Source organism: Muscardinus avellanarius, assembly GCF_963383645.1.
Source record: "Muscardinus avellanarius genome assembly, chromosome: 11".
NCBI lineage: Eukaryota > Metazoa > Chordata > Mammalia > Rodentia > Gliridae > Muscardinus > Muscardinus avellanarius.
Window position 1 is genome coordinate 69996846 of NC_137797.1, and position 12042 is coordinate 70008887.

Here is a 12042-nt window from a genome sequence, read left to right on the forward strand (position 1 = left end):
AGCCAGGCGTGGTGGCGCACACTTGTAATCCCCTCGCTTGGGAGGTGGAGACAGGAGGATCGCGCAGGTTTGAATGAAGCCAGCTGTGCTGGCTTAAGAGACCCTGTTTCCAAATAAAAAGTACAAAATAGGTCTGAGAGTGTAGGCCGGAGGTAGAAGGGCTTCCAGTAACCCCAGTACCACAAAAAAAAAAAAAAAAAGAAACTTCTCAGTGAATTCTTTGAACCCAGTGCCTCATGATAGAAGAAAGAGCACTGATTGCTGGTTTACTGGTGCCAATTTCAGGATGAAAGGGAGATTTGGACTCTCAGGCTCTTAGATTGGAGTTAGAGATTTTTATTTTCTATTTATTAATTTAGTGGAACTGGAGATAGAATCCAGGGGCCTTCTACCTCCAGGTTACACCCCCAGACCTATTTTTTCTTTTCTTTTTTATTTCTTTCCTTCTTTTCTTTTCTTTTCTTTTTTCTTTTCTTTCTTTCTTTTTTTTTTTTTTGTGGTACTGGGGATGGAACTCAGGGAGAGGCATTCTATCTCCAAGCTACATTTTAAATTCTTTATTATTATTATTTTTGTGTGTGTGGTACTAGGGGTGAAACCTAGGGGCTTTTCTATCTCTGGGTTATACTCCAAACCTATTTTATACTTTATTGGAAACAGGGCCTCACTAAGTAGCTGAAGCTGGCTTCGAACCTGTGCGATCCTCCTGTCTCAGCCTCCCAAGCGCGGGGATTACCAGCGTGCGCCACCATGGCCGATTTATTCTTTATTTTGAAGCAGGGTCTCACTAAGTTGCAGAGGACTCACTAAGTAGCTGAGGCTGACTGCAAACCTCAATTCTCCTATCTCAGCCTCCTGGAATTACAAGCATGTGCCACCATTCCTGGCTCCCACACCTATTTTTATATTTTATTTGGAAACAAGGTCTCACTAAATTGCTGAGAGCCTCGCTAAGCTGCTGAGGCTGGCTTTGAACCGTGATCTTCCTCTTCTTCCGCTTCTCTTCTTCTTCCTCCTCCTCTTCCGCTTCTCAAGTACTGGAATTACAAGCATGGGCCCCCACGCTCAGCAGTTATAGACTTTTCAGTGCATCTCAAGGATGGGAACACAGTGAAGGCAGCGAGGGGGGCAGTCAGATTACTGCAATTCTGGACCCAAAGAAGTATGTAGGAGAACTCAGCAGACATCTGAAAGGCTACTGTGAACAACCTTCAAACTAAGGTAGATGCATTGGAAAAATCTCACACTCGCTGACAGAGCTTGCAGTCCTAAGCAACAAGCTTATTACTTTGCAAGGAGAAATGGAACGCGTTAAAGAAGTCCCCACATACTGGAATCCAGTTGGAAGGGTCCGGAGAAGACAGAACTGCAAAAGTGCAAGCACTAAGCGAAACAAGAAAACATTTAGGGGAGACAAGGTTACGGCTGGATGTTGACAGACTTGGGGGTGCACAGCAGCCTGGGGCAGGAGACAGACCTGGCTATGGAGATGCTGGAGGAAGACGCCGTGAGAAGCAGGGTCCCTGGGGTCTCTGCAGCAGCTGGATGGTCTCAGGGCTCTCAACACCAGCTTGCCTTTAAGCTGGAGGGTCCTGACTTAGGAATAAAACAGAAAAGTGAACTAAACAGTTGCTTGGAAGAGAAAGCTAGTCAGATGGCTGCTACCGTTAAACAGCTGGAGCCAAGGCTGAGCCAGGCTGAGCCAGGCTGCCTGTCTGCTGAGCTGGACAATCTGCTCGTCAAACAGGACTTCAACCATCTGCAGCCGGAAGTGCAGGAGCTCCCTAGGCAGCAAACCAGACTGAATTAGAACTAAAACAGAACAAAGAACAAAATTTACACGGCAACAGGGAGCACCCCAGAAAAGGGTTCCCAGAAGCTGGAACCCCAGGATGGGAAGCAGGAAGTTCAAGAGGAAAATGTTAAACTAAAAAAGCCCCTGGAAGAAAGCCCCAGCCTGCAGCCTCGCTCCAATCTGAACAGAATCAGCTGCTGTTCTCTGCAAAGCCACAGATGTGCCCTCCATGCCAGGAGGATGGCAGCCTAACAAAGGATCGGCAGAATGCTGCTTCCACTGAGGGCATTGGCACTATCTCAAGCCCTAGCCCTCCCAGCGCCTGTTATTTGTTTGTTTGTTTATTTGTTTTGAGTGCTGCAGATTGAACCCAGGGGCACTTTATCACAAAGCTACATCCTATCCCCTTCTCCCCTCACCTTTTTTTTTTTCTGGGAAACAGAGTCTTGCTAAATTGCCCAGGCTGCCTCTAGCTTGTGATCCTCCTGCCTTAAGTCCCCAAGTAGCTGGGGTCACAGGTGTGTACCACTAACAGGCCCAGGTAGCTCCTAGAACTTTAAACATCAGAAATGACTCATGTGTCCATAAACCATTTATTTTCTGAAATAATAGCATAATAGCATAGCAATACTAAAAAAAAAAACCTAAAGTTTATTATAAGTACTAAGGTGCCCATTTTACTATTTAACTGCTTAATCAGTTTAAGCTGAGTGTGGTTGTGTATGCCTGTAATCCCAGTGCCTGGGAGGCTGAGACAGGAAGTCTCATGAGGCAGGTTCAAGGAAAGTCTCAGCATCTTCCTGAAACCACTTCAAAATAATGCTCTACCATAAGCAGGTATAGCTTATGGTAGAGCATCCCTGGGCTCAATTCCTAGTAATCACACACACACACACACACACACACACACACACACACACACACACACACAAAATGTAGGTCAGAGACCCACCCATCTCACACCAGTCAAACAATAGCCAGAGTTAATGTCTTGACTTCTAAGAGATATATATGTATACACACACACACACACACACACACACACACACACACACACAGAGTGTGTTAGGTTTCATTGCTGTGACAAAATATCTGAGCAAATCACTTTGAAGGAAGAAAGGTTTATTCAGTCCCTGGTCAGCTGACTCCATTGTCTCTGATCCCATGGTAAGATATTATGTCATCGCAAAAGGGTGTTGTGGAGCAAGGCTGCTCACCTCATGGCAACTGGGAAGAGAAAGAGAGACAGAAATGGGGGCAGGGAAAAGATACACTGTCCAAGGGCACACCCCTCAAGGACCTGCTGCTGTTAACTAGATCCCACCCCTGTAGTTTCCACCACCTCCCAATGGAGCACTAACTCCACTGATGAGGACAGAGCCCTCGTGATTCAATCGCTCCCCAGAGTCCCCCTCTGCACACTGTCTTCAACACATGAGGCTTTGGGGGGCAGTGTGGATCCAAACCATGTAGCTATAATTATGTAAGTCTGAACAGATTAGTTTGGGTAGAATAATAAGGTTATATAAAACCAACATATCTTTTTTTTTTTTTTTTTTTTTTTGCGGTACTGGGGCTAGGACTCAGGGGCATTCTACGTCCAAGCTATACCTTCAGCCCTATTTTTTATTCTTTATTTTGAAATAAGATCTCACTGAGTTGCAAAGGGCCTCAATAAGTAGCTGAAGCTGTCCACAAACTGCAATCCTCCTGTCTTTTGTATTTTTAATATTAATTTATTTATTTGTGGCACTGGGGATTATAGGGATGCTTTGTCACTAAGCTATACCCCAGCCCCCTGTACTGGGATTACAGGCATGTCCTACTGTGCCCAGATATTTTGTGGGTTTTTTTTTTTTTTTTTTTGTGTGTGTGTGTGTGTGTGTGTGTGTGTGTGTGTGTGTGGTACTGGGGATTGAACCCAAGGGCTTTCTCCCTCTGAGCTACATCCCCAGGCCTACTTTATTTTATTTTTTATTTTATTTATTTATTTTTGCGGGTCTAGGGATGAAACCCAGGGGCATTCGACCTCTGAGCTATACCCCCTGCCCTATTTTTCTTTATTTTGAAACCAGGTCTCACTGAGTTTCAGAGGGCCTCACTAAGTAGCTGAGGCTGTCCGCGAACAGCGATCCTCTGGTCTCAGCCTCCCAAATGCTGGGATTACAAGTGTGCGCCACCACACCCGGCTTATTTTTTATTTTATTTTATTTTATTTTTTGGTGGTACTAGGGGTGGAATCCAGAGGCTTTCTACCTCCGGGCTATATTCCCAGACCTTTTTTTTAATATATATTTTATTTGGACACAGGGTCTCACTAAGTTGCTGAGAGCCTCACTAAGTAGCTGAGGCTGGCTTCAAACCCCTGCGATCCTTCTGTCTCAGCCTCCCAAGCACGGGGATTACAAGCGTGCGCCACCACACCCGGCTATTTTTTATTTTTATTTATTTAATTTATTTTTGGTGGTACTGGGGGTGGAACCCAGAGGCTTTCTACCTCCAGGCTATACTCCCAGACCTATTTCATATTTTATTTGGAAACAGGGTCTCACTAAGTTGCTGAGAGCCTCACTAAGTAGCTGAGGCTGGCTTCGAACATGTGCAATCCTCCTGTCTCAGCCTCCCAAGCATGGGGATTACAAGCATGTGCCACCATGCCCGGCTTTATTTTTTTTATTTTAAAATAGGGTCTTACTAAGTTGCAGAGGTCCTCACTAAGTTGCTGAGGCTGACCTTGAGCCTGGTATCCTCCTGTATCAGTCTCCCAAGTACCAGGATTACAAGCGTGTACCACCACACCAGGCTTGTTTTTTAATTCTTTGGGTAAAGCTTTGTCTAGGTCAGAAATGAAAGAGGAAAAGGATTATTGCTCCTTTTTCATAGTGAGATGGTTAAATTGACTTAGTGTGTATGTGTGTGCATGTGCATGTGCGTGCGTGCGTGCGTGCGTGTGTGTGTGTGTGTTACTGAGGACTGAACTCTGGGGTGTTCTATCTTCAAACTCTACCTCGAGCTTGATTTTTATTTTTTATTTTGAAACAGGTTCTACCTAAGTGGCAGAGGCTGGTCTGGAACCTGTGAACCTCGTCTCAGCCTCTCAAGTACTCAGATTACAAACATGTGCTGCCACACCCAGCTTGACTTTATTTATTTATTTATTTATTTATTTATTTATTTATTTATTTATTTATTTATGTTGTACTAGGGGTGGAACCCAGAGGCATTCTACCTTGGAGCTACAGCCCCAGCCCTATTTTTTATTCTTTATTTTGAAGCAGGGTCTCACTAAGTTGTAGAGGGCCTCACTAAGTAGCTGAGGCTGGCTGCAAACCTGTGTTCCTCCTATCTCAGCCTCCCAAGTACTGGGATTACAAGCCTGTGCCACCATGCACAGCTTGACTAGACTTTTTTTTTTGGGGGGGGTCTGGGGATGGAACTCAGGGGCATTCTACCTCCGAGCTACACCCTCTGCCCTATTTACTTGTTTATTTATTTATTTATTTATTTTATTTATTTATTTTATTTATTTTTGGTGGTACTGGGAGTAGAACCCAGGAGCTTTCTACCTCTGGGCTATACTCCCAGACCTTTTTTATATTTTATTTGGAAACAGGGTCTCACTAAGTTGCTGAGAGCCTCACTAAGTAGCTGAGGCTGGCTTCGAACCTGCGCGATCCTCCTGTCTCAGCCTCCCAAGAGCTGGGATTACAAGCGTGCACCACCACGCCCGGCCCTATTTTTTTATTCTTTATTTTGAGACAGGGTCTCACTGAGTTGCAAAGGACCTCACTAAGTAGCTGAGGCTGTCCGTAGTAAACTGCGATCCTCCCGTTTCCTCCTCCTGAAAGCTGGGATTACAAGCGTGTGCCACCACCTCCGGCTTGGCTAGATGTTAAAGAGATATTTTTGCTATGTCAGTCAAATTTCACTTCAGCCTGATTACCTCCGTGGAATCTACTGATACTAACATATCATTTCTAAAGTAAACATTTCCTTTATTTGGTGATCATATTTAAACCTGATTATCAACTTGCTTTGTAGTTATTATCATCTTTGTTGGTTTTCTTGAAATCTTTCTATTAATTAAACATATTTGATGGTATTTACCAACCAGCCTAATACCTAGTAGCCAGTTCCAGAAACCATATTTAAACCAATGGTTGCTTTTTCAGGCTATAATGTAACTCATCCCAATCTCGCACTTAAGAAACTAAAACATTTAATGATGTTAAGTCCTTACACAAAATAAGGGAGGCTTTATCCTTTTTTCTAATGTTTGTGTAGTTCCACAGTATCTTTACTTTCCACTTCTCCCTGCCACTCCAAATACCATTTCTAGGTCCTCAGCCAATTTCTTGTAGTAGCTAATATTTATCTTGTTGAATCTCCCAGGTAATGTTAAGCATGACATCTTAAGATATTTACACCAAGCAGCATGAGAGTGCTAAACTGGAGCTTGGGAGATGAGAGTGGGCTCTGTGAGGTGGGCCCTGAGGTCTTGCCAGAGGAAAATGAGGACAGAGACCCAAGAAATGGTGCGAAGACAAAGAAACGCCCCTGACTATTACCCCACCCTGCGATGACCTGATGGCTCACTAGCCTACCAACCTGCACAGACCCCCTTCCTTGCCCCATAAAAAGCCCCTGGTATGTAAGGAAGGAGGCTCTGACTCTCAGGGGCTCTCTCTTCTGGTCGATCCCCCTCCCAGGATTTACTCCAAATAAAGCCTGTTCTGATCTGTCAAGTCTTGTTTCTTTTGTCCTCAGATTTCCTAACAGTCCACAAAGCAACAGACTGCCTGCCTGCATATAGAGTGTGTGTGTGTGTGTGTGTGTGTGTGTGTGTGTGTGTGTGTGTGTGTGTCTGTGTGGTGCTCCACCTCCCAAACCCTGGGATTACAAGCGTGGGCCACCACGCCCGGTTTGTAAATTTTTTTTTTTTTTTTTGGTGATACTGGGGATGGAACCCACAGGCTTTCTCTGGGATAAACTCCCGGCCCTATTTTATATTTTATTTATTTATTTTATTTATTTATTTATTTATTTTATTATTTATTTATTTATTTATTTATTTTGAGGTAGAAAAGAAATAGGCAGATAGGGAAAAGGCCTTGGTAGAAAAAAGTTAATTTCCTGAGTTTCCTGAGGGGCGACAAATGCCTGAAATTCCAAAGGCTCAGAGATAAGAAGGCCAGAGCTTCACAAAGCCATCCTGAGTTTCCTAATCAACAAACCCACCGAGCAAGTCTGGCATTCCTGAAAGGAGACCCTTCAAAGGACTTGCAAATGCCCTATGCAAATTCTCCTTGGAATCCCAAAGTCACCACAACCAAGAGAGGATTCCCAGGAATTGACAAAGCCTTAGTCCCCCTAGCAGAACAGTTACCCACTCTGGGACCCCCTCCCCTTTTGGGGAGCTGTTCTCTCTCGCAGGTTGTGTTGGCCCTGAGAGAAGGCAGAGTACATCTGAGGGCGACTCTCGAGTAGTGACCTGAAGGCCTCTGCTGGATATCATGGCTGGCCAGGCCCCTAGGGGTGACCTGTACCTCTTTTCTGGCAGATCGCGTGGACTCTGGGAGAAAGTAGTTTGCAACTGATGGGCACTTGGCTCGGGCAACACTCGGGGACCCCTGAGTTCCGACAGCCCCTATGGGGTGCTCAGCCACTTTTCTCTATTCCCTTCTGGCACCTGAAGGCAATTCGGCTTGGGCTACTCTCAAGTATTGTCCTGAAGGCAGCTGCTGGACCCAGAGTTCCAGCCCCCTTGGGGGTGTTCAGCCACCCTTGCCACATTCCCTGCTGCTTCCAATAAACCTTTTACTCCCCTTCCTGAGGGTCTCACTAAGTTGCTGAAAGCCTCATTAAGTACCTAAGGCTGACTTCAAACCTGTGTGATCCTCCTATCTCAGCCTCCCAAGCACAGGGATTACAAGCATGCGCCACCACGCCCAGCTCAGATTTTTTTTTTTTAACTCCTGTTCCTAATAGAATTTTTTTTTCTTAAAAATATTTTTGTGCCAGGCATAGTGGTACATGCTTATAATCCTAGTACTTGATCTGGGTATGGTGGCACACGCTTGTAATCCCTGCGCTTGGGAGGCTGAGACAGGAGGATTGCACAGGTTCAAAGCCAGCCTCAGCTACTTAGTGAGGCTCTTAGCAAATTAGTGAGACCCTGTTTCCAAATAAAGTATAAAATAGGTCTGGGAGTATACCCCAGTAGTAGGTAGAAAAGCCCCTGGGTTCCACCCCCAGTACCATACACACAAAAAATAATGATCCCAGTACTTGAGAGTAGTTTAGGATCTGGGTTCAAGAGCAGCCTTAGCAACTTGTGAGGCCCTCTGCAACCTAGTGAGATACTGTTTCAAAATAAAAAATACAATAGGGCTGGAAGTATAGCTTGGAGGTAGTATGCCCCCATCTCCAGTAAAACACACATACACACACACACACACACACACACACACACACACACACATTGTAATGAACTGGGTGAATTCCGATAATCTCAGCTACTCAGGAGGCTGAGACAGGAGGATCACAAGTTCAAGGTCAACCTGTACAACTTAATGAGATGCTATTTCAAAATATAAAAAGAAAAAGAGCTAGTGATATAGCTCAGTTGTAGAGCACTTGCCTGGTGTAAACAAGGTCTTAGGTTCAATCCCCATGATGCAAAGAGATAAAAGGTAGTGTTTGGGGGAATTAAAAGTTTTATTAAGCCTGGTGTGGTGGCACATTGCCTGTAATCTCAGTATTTGGGAGGCTGAGACAAGGGGATCAATGTTTGAGGATAGCCTCAGCAACTTAGTGAGACAGTTTCAAAACAAAAAATAAAAAGGGCTGGGGTGTAGTAGCTTGAAGGTAGAATGCCTCTCCCTAGGTTCAATCCCTACTACCACCAAAAAAATGTTTTTTCATCATAGTGTTAGCTTTTCATTGTGGTAAAGGTCTGAGAAAAACAACTTACAGGAAGAAAGATTTATTTTATTTTGGCTCTTGGTTTCTGAGGTTTCGGTTCATGGGCCTGAGGCAAGGTAGAGGGTGTGACTGAGGAAAACTGCTTTTCTCTTGGAGGCCAAGAAACAGGGAGGGATAGGGAAGTGTGAGAAATAATTGGATCTTTTCTGTCAAAGAAATGGTTTGACTTGGGCTCAGAGTTGTAAAACTGCTACTGTGTAACTTTAAATGTTGAAATTGAGTTGGGGTTTAGAAGGAGGCAAACACCAGCCAAGTTATTAAAGACCTCTTTAATTAAACTTGCACTTTCGGAGGAGGTCTGCCAGCCGTGGGGAAGAGTCATGGCAGAGAGGTGGTGAGGGTATTTATACTGGGGTGGAGCTAGCGGCTGGGAATGCTGGTCCTCTCGCGACATCGTGACCTCTATAGTCTGCCGGTGAGGGCTGGAGTCTCCCAACATCTCTGCTCTGGCTTCCCGTTCCGTCTCCTGTCCCCGCTGCGGGATGTCGTGGGGAAAGGGAGGCACCCAACCTATCAATGTGAGCTTGTATTTTTGAAATGATAGCATTTCACGGAAATTGTGAATGCCACCCCCTCCCCGGCATCTGCTCCAGCCAATGGCATTAAGAGTGTGAGGCTGTGTTCCCACCAATGGGAGCACACTGGAAATAAAACGCCAGCAAATTTCCTCTATGATGTTCTCACACATCTGACTGACTTGTGGCAGGATCCCTTTTTGCAAAAAGTAAAATTTGCCTTGCTGAGGTGCTTCAAATATGTGTCTTTTTTTTTTTTTAAGTTGCCAGAAAATTTACTTCTAACAGAGGGAAGGAGGAAGGGGCTAGGACACAAGCTACACATCCCCAGTGACCCACCCCTAAGGTTTCACCCCTCCCAACAGGGCTAATAGCTGGGACCGAGCCTGCAACAGCCAGCCTCTGGGGATATGGCCAGGCTCCCCCAGGTGTCATCGAGTGTAGCCTTGCCAGTTACTGTTTTCTCTCAAAGCCAACAAGAGAGAGAAAAGCTCCCAGAGGGAGAGGCTGCTAAGTGGGAAACCATTTACAGTGAAGTCAGACGAAAGAAATAAATTTTTAGGTAGAAAGGAGAGGAAATTGGAAGGAAAGGAAAATACAGTTTTAAAGTCTGGAAAGGTCATAATCTCTAACTCCTAAAGGGTGTCTTAGGCAGAAGCCTCCAAGGCCCACACTCTTTTTTTGCGGGAGGGTGTCTTGGGATGAAACCCAGGGGTATTCAACCTCTGAACTACACCCCCGACCTATTTTTTATTCTTTATTTTGAAACAGGGTCACACTAAGTTGCAGAGGGCCTCACTAAGTAGCTGAGGCTATCTGTGAACCGCAATCTTCCTGTCTCAGCCTCCTGAATGCTGGGATTACAAGCGTGCGCCACCACTCCAGCTGGGCCCACACTCTTAATCACAAGGGCCCCTTTTCTCCAGTAGGCTACCTGTTATGGTGAAATATGTTACGGTGTGGGAATATGGTTTTGAGGAAACTGTCCCCGAGGGCCCCTGTTAGGGTCCCGGACACAATTTCCCTCAAACTACAACAAAACCCAATTAAAAACAGACAAAAACCATGGATTCTTGTCCTGAGCCAAGGATAAGTATATATAGCTCAAACACGTGCTTAAGATTTAAAGAAGTTTATTAAAAAGATAGAAATACAGAAGATAGTTACAGCCCCGTGCCAGAATGGCATGGGGGAGGGTGGTCCGAGCCAATTCACCACCCCCAAGATACAGCACGTGGACCCGACTTTTTATACCCTTGACCTCCATCTTGTTTACATAATTCTGACATAGTGAATGTCCCTGTAAGGAACCTCCCCTTACCCTGTAAGGTACCTCCCCCAGCAAGGTGTGGCGAGGTGTCTCCTTTCATGAAGGACAAGGTCAACCCCCTGCTCCATCCTCCCTAGACTATCCTGTAGATCTGTCTTTAGAAAGAGGAAGCCCTATCCTATTGACTTGCTAATTACTTTTAGCTAAGTCAATCTAAGTTTCAATAGCTGTCTTTGCTTCCTGACCAAAGCCAAGCCTTTCTCTCTCCAGGTCGGCCGCCATTACGACACAATTATTTTTGAAATATACTAATAATCAGAGCTTTCTCAAATCTTCCTAGGCCATTCCCAATACTAGTAAACTACCCACACTTAATCACAGTGGTCCCTTTCCACACCTGGGATTCCTAGTAAATGAAGGGTCCAGGAGGAGGAGGTCAAAGGTCGGGACACCAGCCCACCCCCCTCCTCGTTGCCAGGGGAACCTGAAGATTAAGAGGAAGTACAGACTCCACTGTGGTACCCCACCCACCAGCTTGTTGAAGTTCTATAAAAGAACTTAAAAAAGTGACCAAACCCTCTTTTTGTCCTTTTTTCTTTTTTGCCCTTTTGCTCTTACTGAGACGTTCTCCACCTCTTAAGAAGACCTGTCTTCCCCCTGGGAGCCCTCATTTTTTGCAATTAAAACCTCTGCTTTAGCCGGGTGTGGTGACACACGCTTGTAATCCCAGCAATCTGGAGGCTGAGACAGGATCGCAGTTTGCAGACCGCCTCAGCTACATAGTGAGGCCCTCTGCAACTTAGTGAGACCCTGTTTCAAAATAAAGATTAAAAAAAAAAAAAAAAAAAAAACAGGGCAGGGGCTGTAGTTCGGAGGTTGAATGCCCCTGGGTTCCATCCACAGACCTGCAAAAAAAAAAAAAAAAAAAACTAAAGCAAAAACCTCTGCTTTAGTGGTTGTGGTGGTACATGCTTGTAATTCTAGCATTCAGAAGGCTGAGACTAGAGGTTCTTGGTTTGTGGACAACCTCAGCTACTTAGTGAGGTCCTCTGCAACTTAGTGAGACCCTGTTTCAAAATTAAGAATAAAAAATAGGGCAGGGGGTGTAGCTCGGAGGTAGAATGTTCCTGGCTTTCTTCCCCAGACTTGCCAAAAAAACCAAACCAAACAAAAACAACCTCTTTTGCTTTTATCTCTGGTCACGGAAGCCAAGAACCCTTAGAAGTTATTGTGTTTTCCCATGACAGCTGGTCTGGGGTTTATAGACTTTTGTGTCCTCTTTCAGTTGGGGTCTCAGAGGCAGTGTTCTGGGATTTGCATGGTATTCTTTTTGAGTCTCCTTCTCTCGGTTGGGATTCCAAACACTGTTTCCTGGACTCTCCGGAAATCTCCTGGGATTGTTGATCAGCAGGAACAACTGGAGTCTTGTGCAGCTCTGGTCACTCTCAGGAAGCTTCTGATCTCACTATTTCATCACT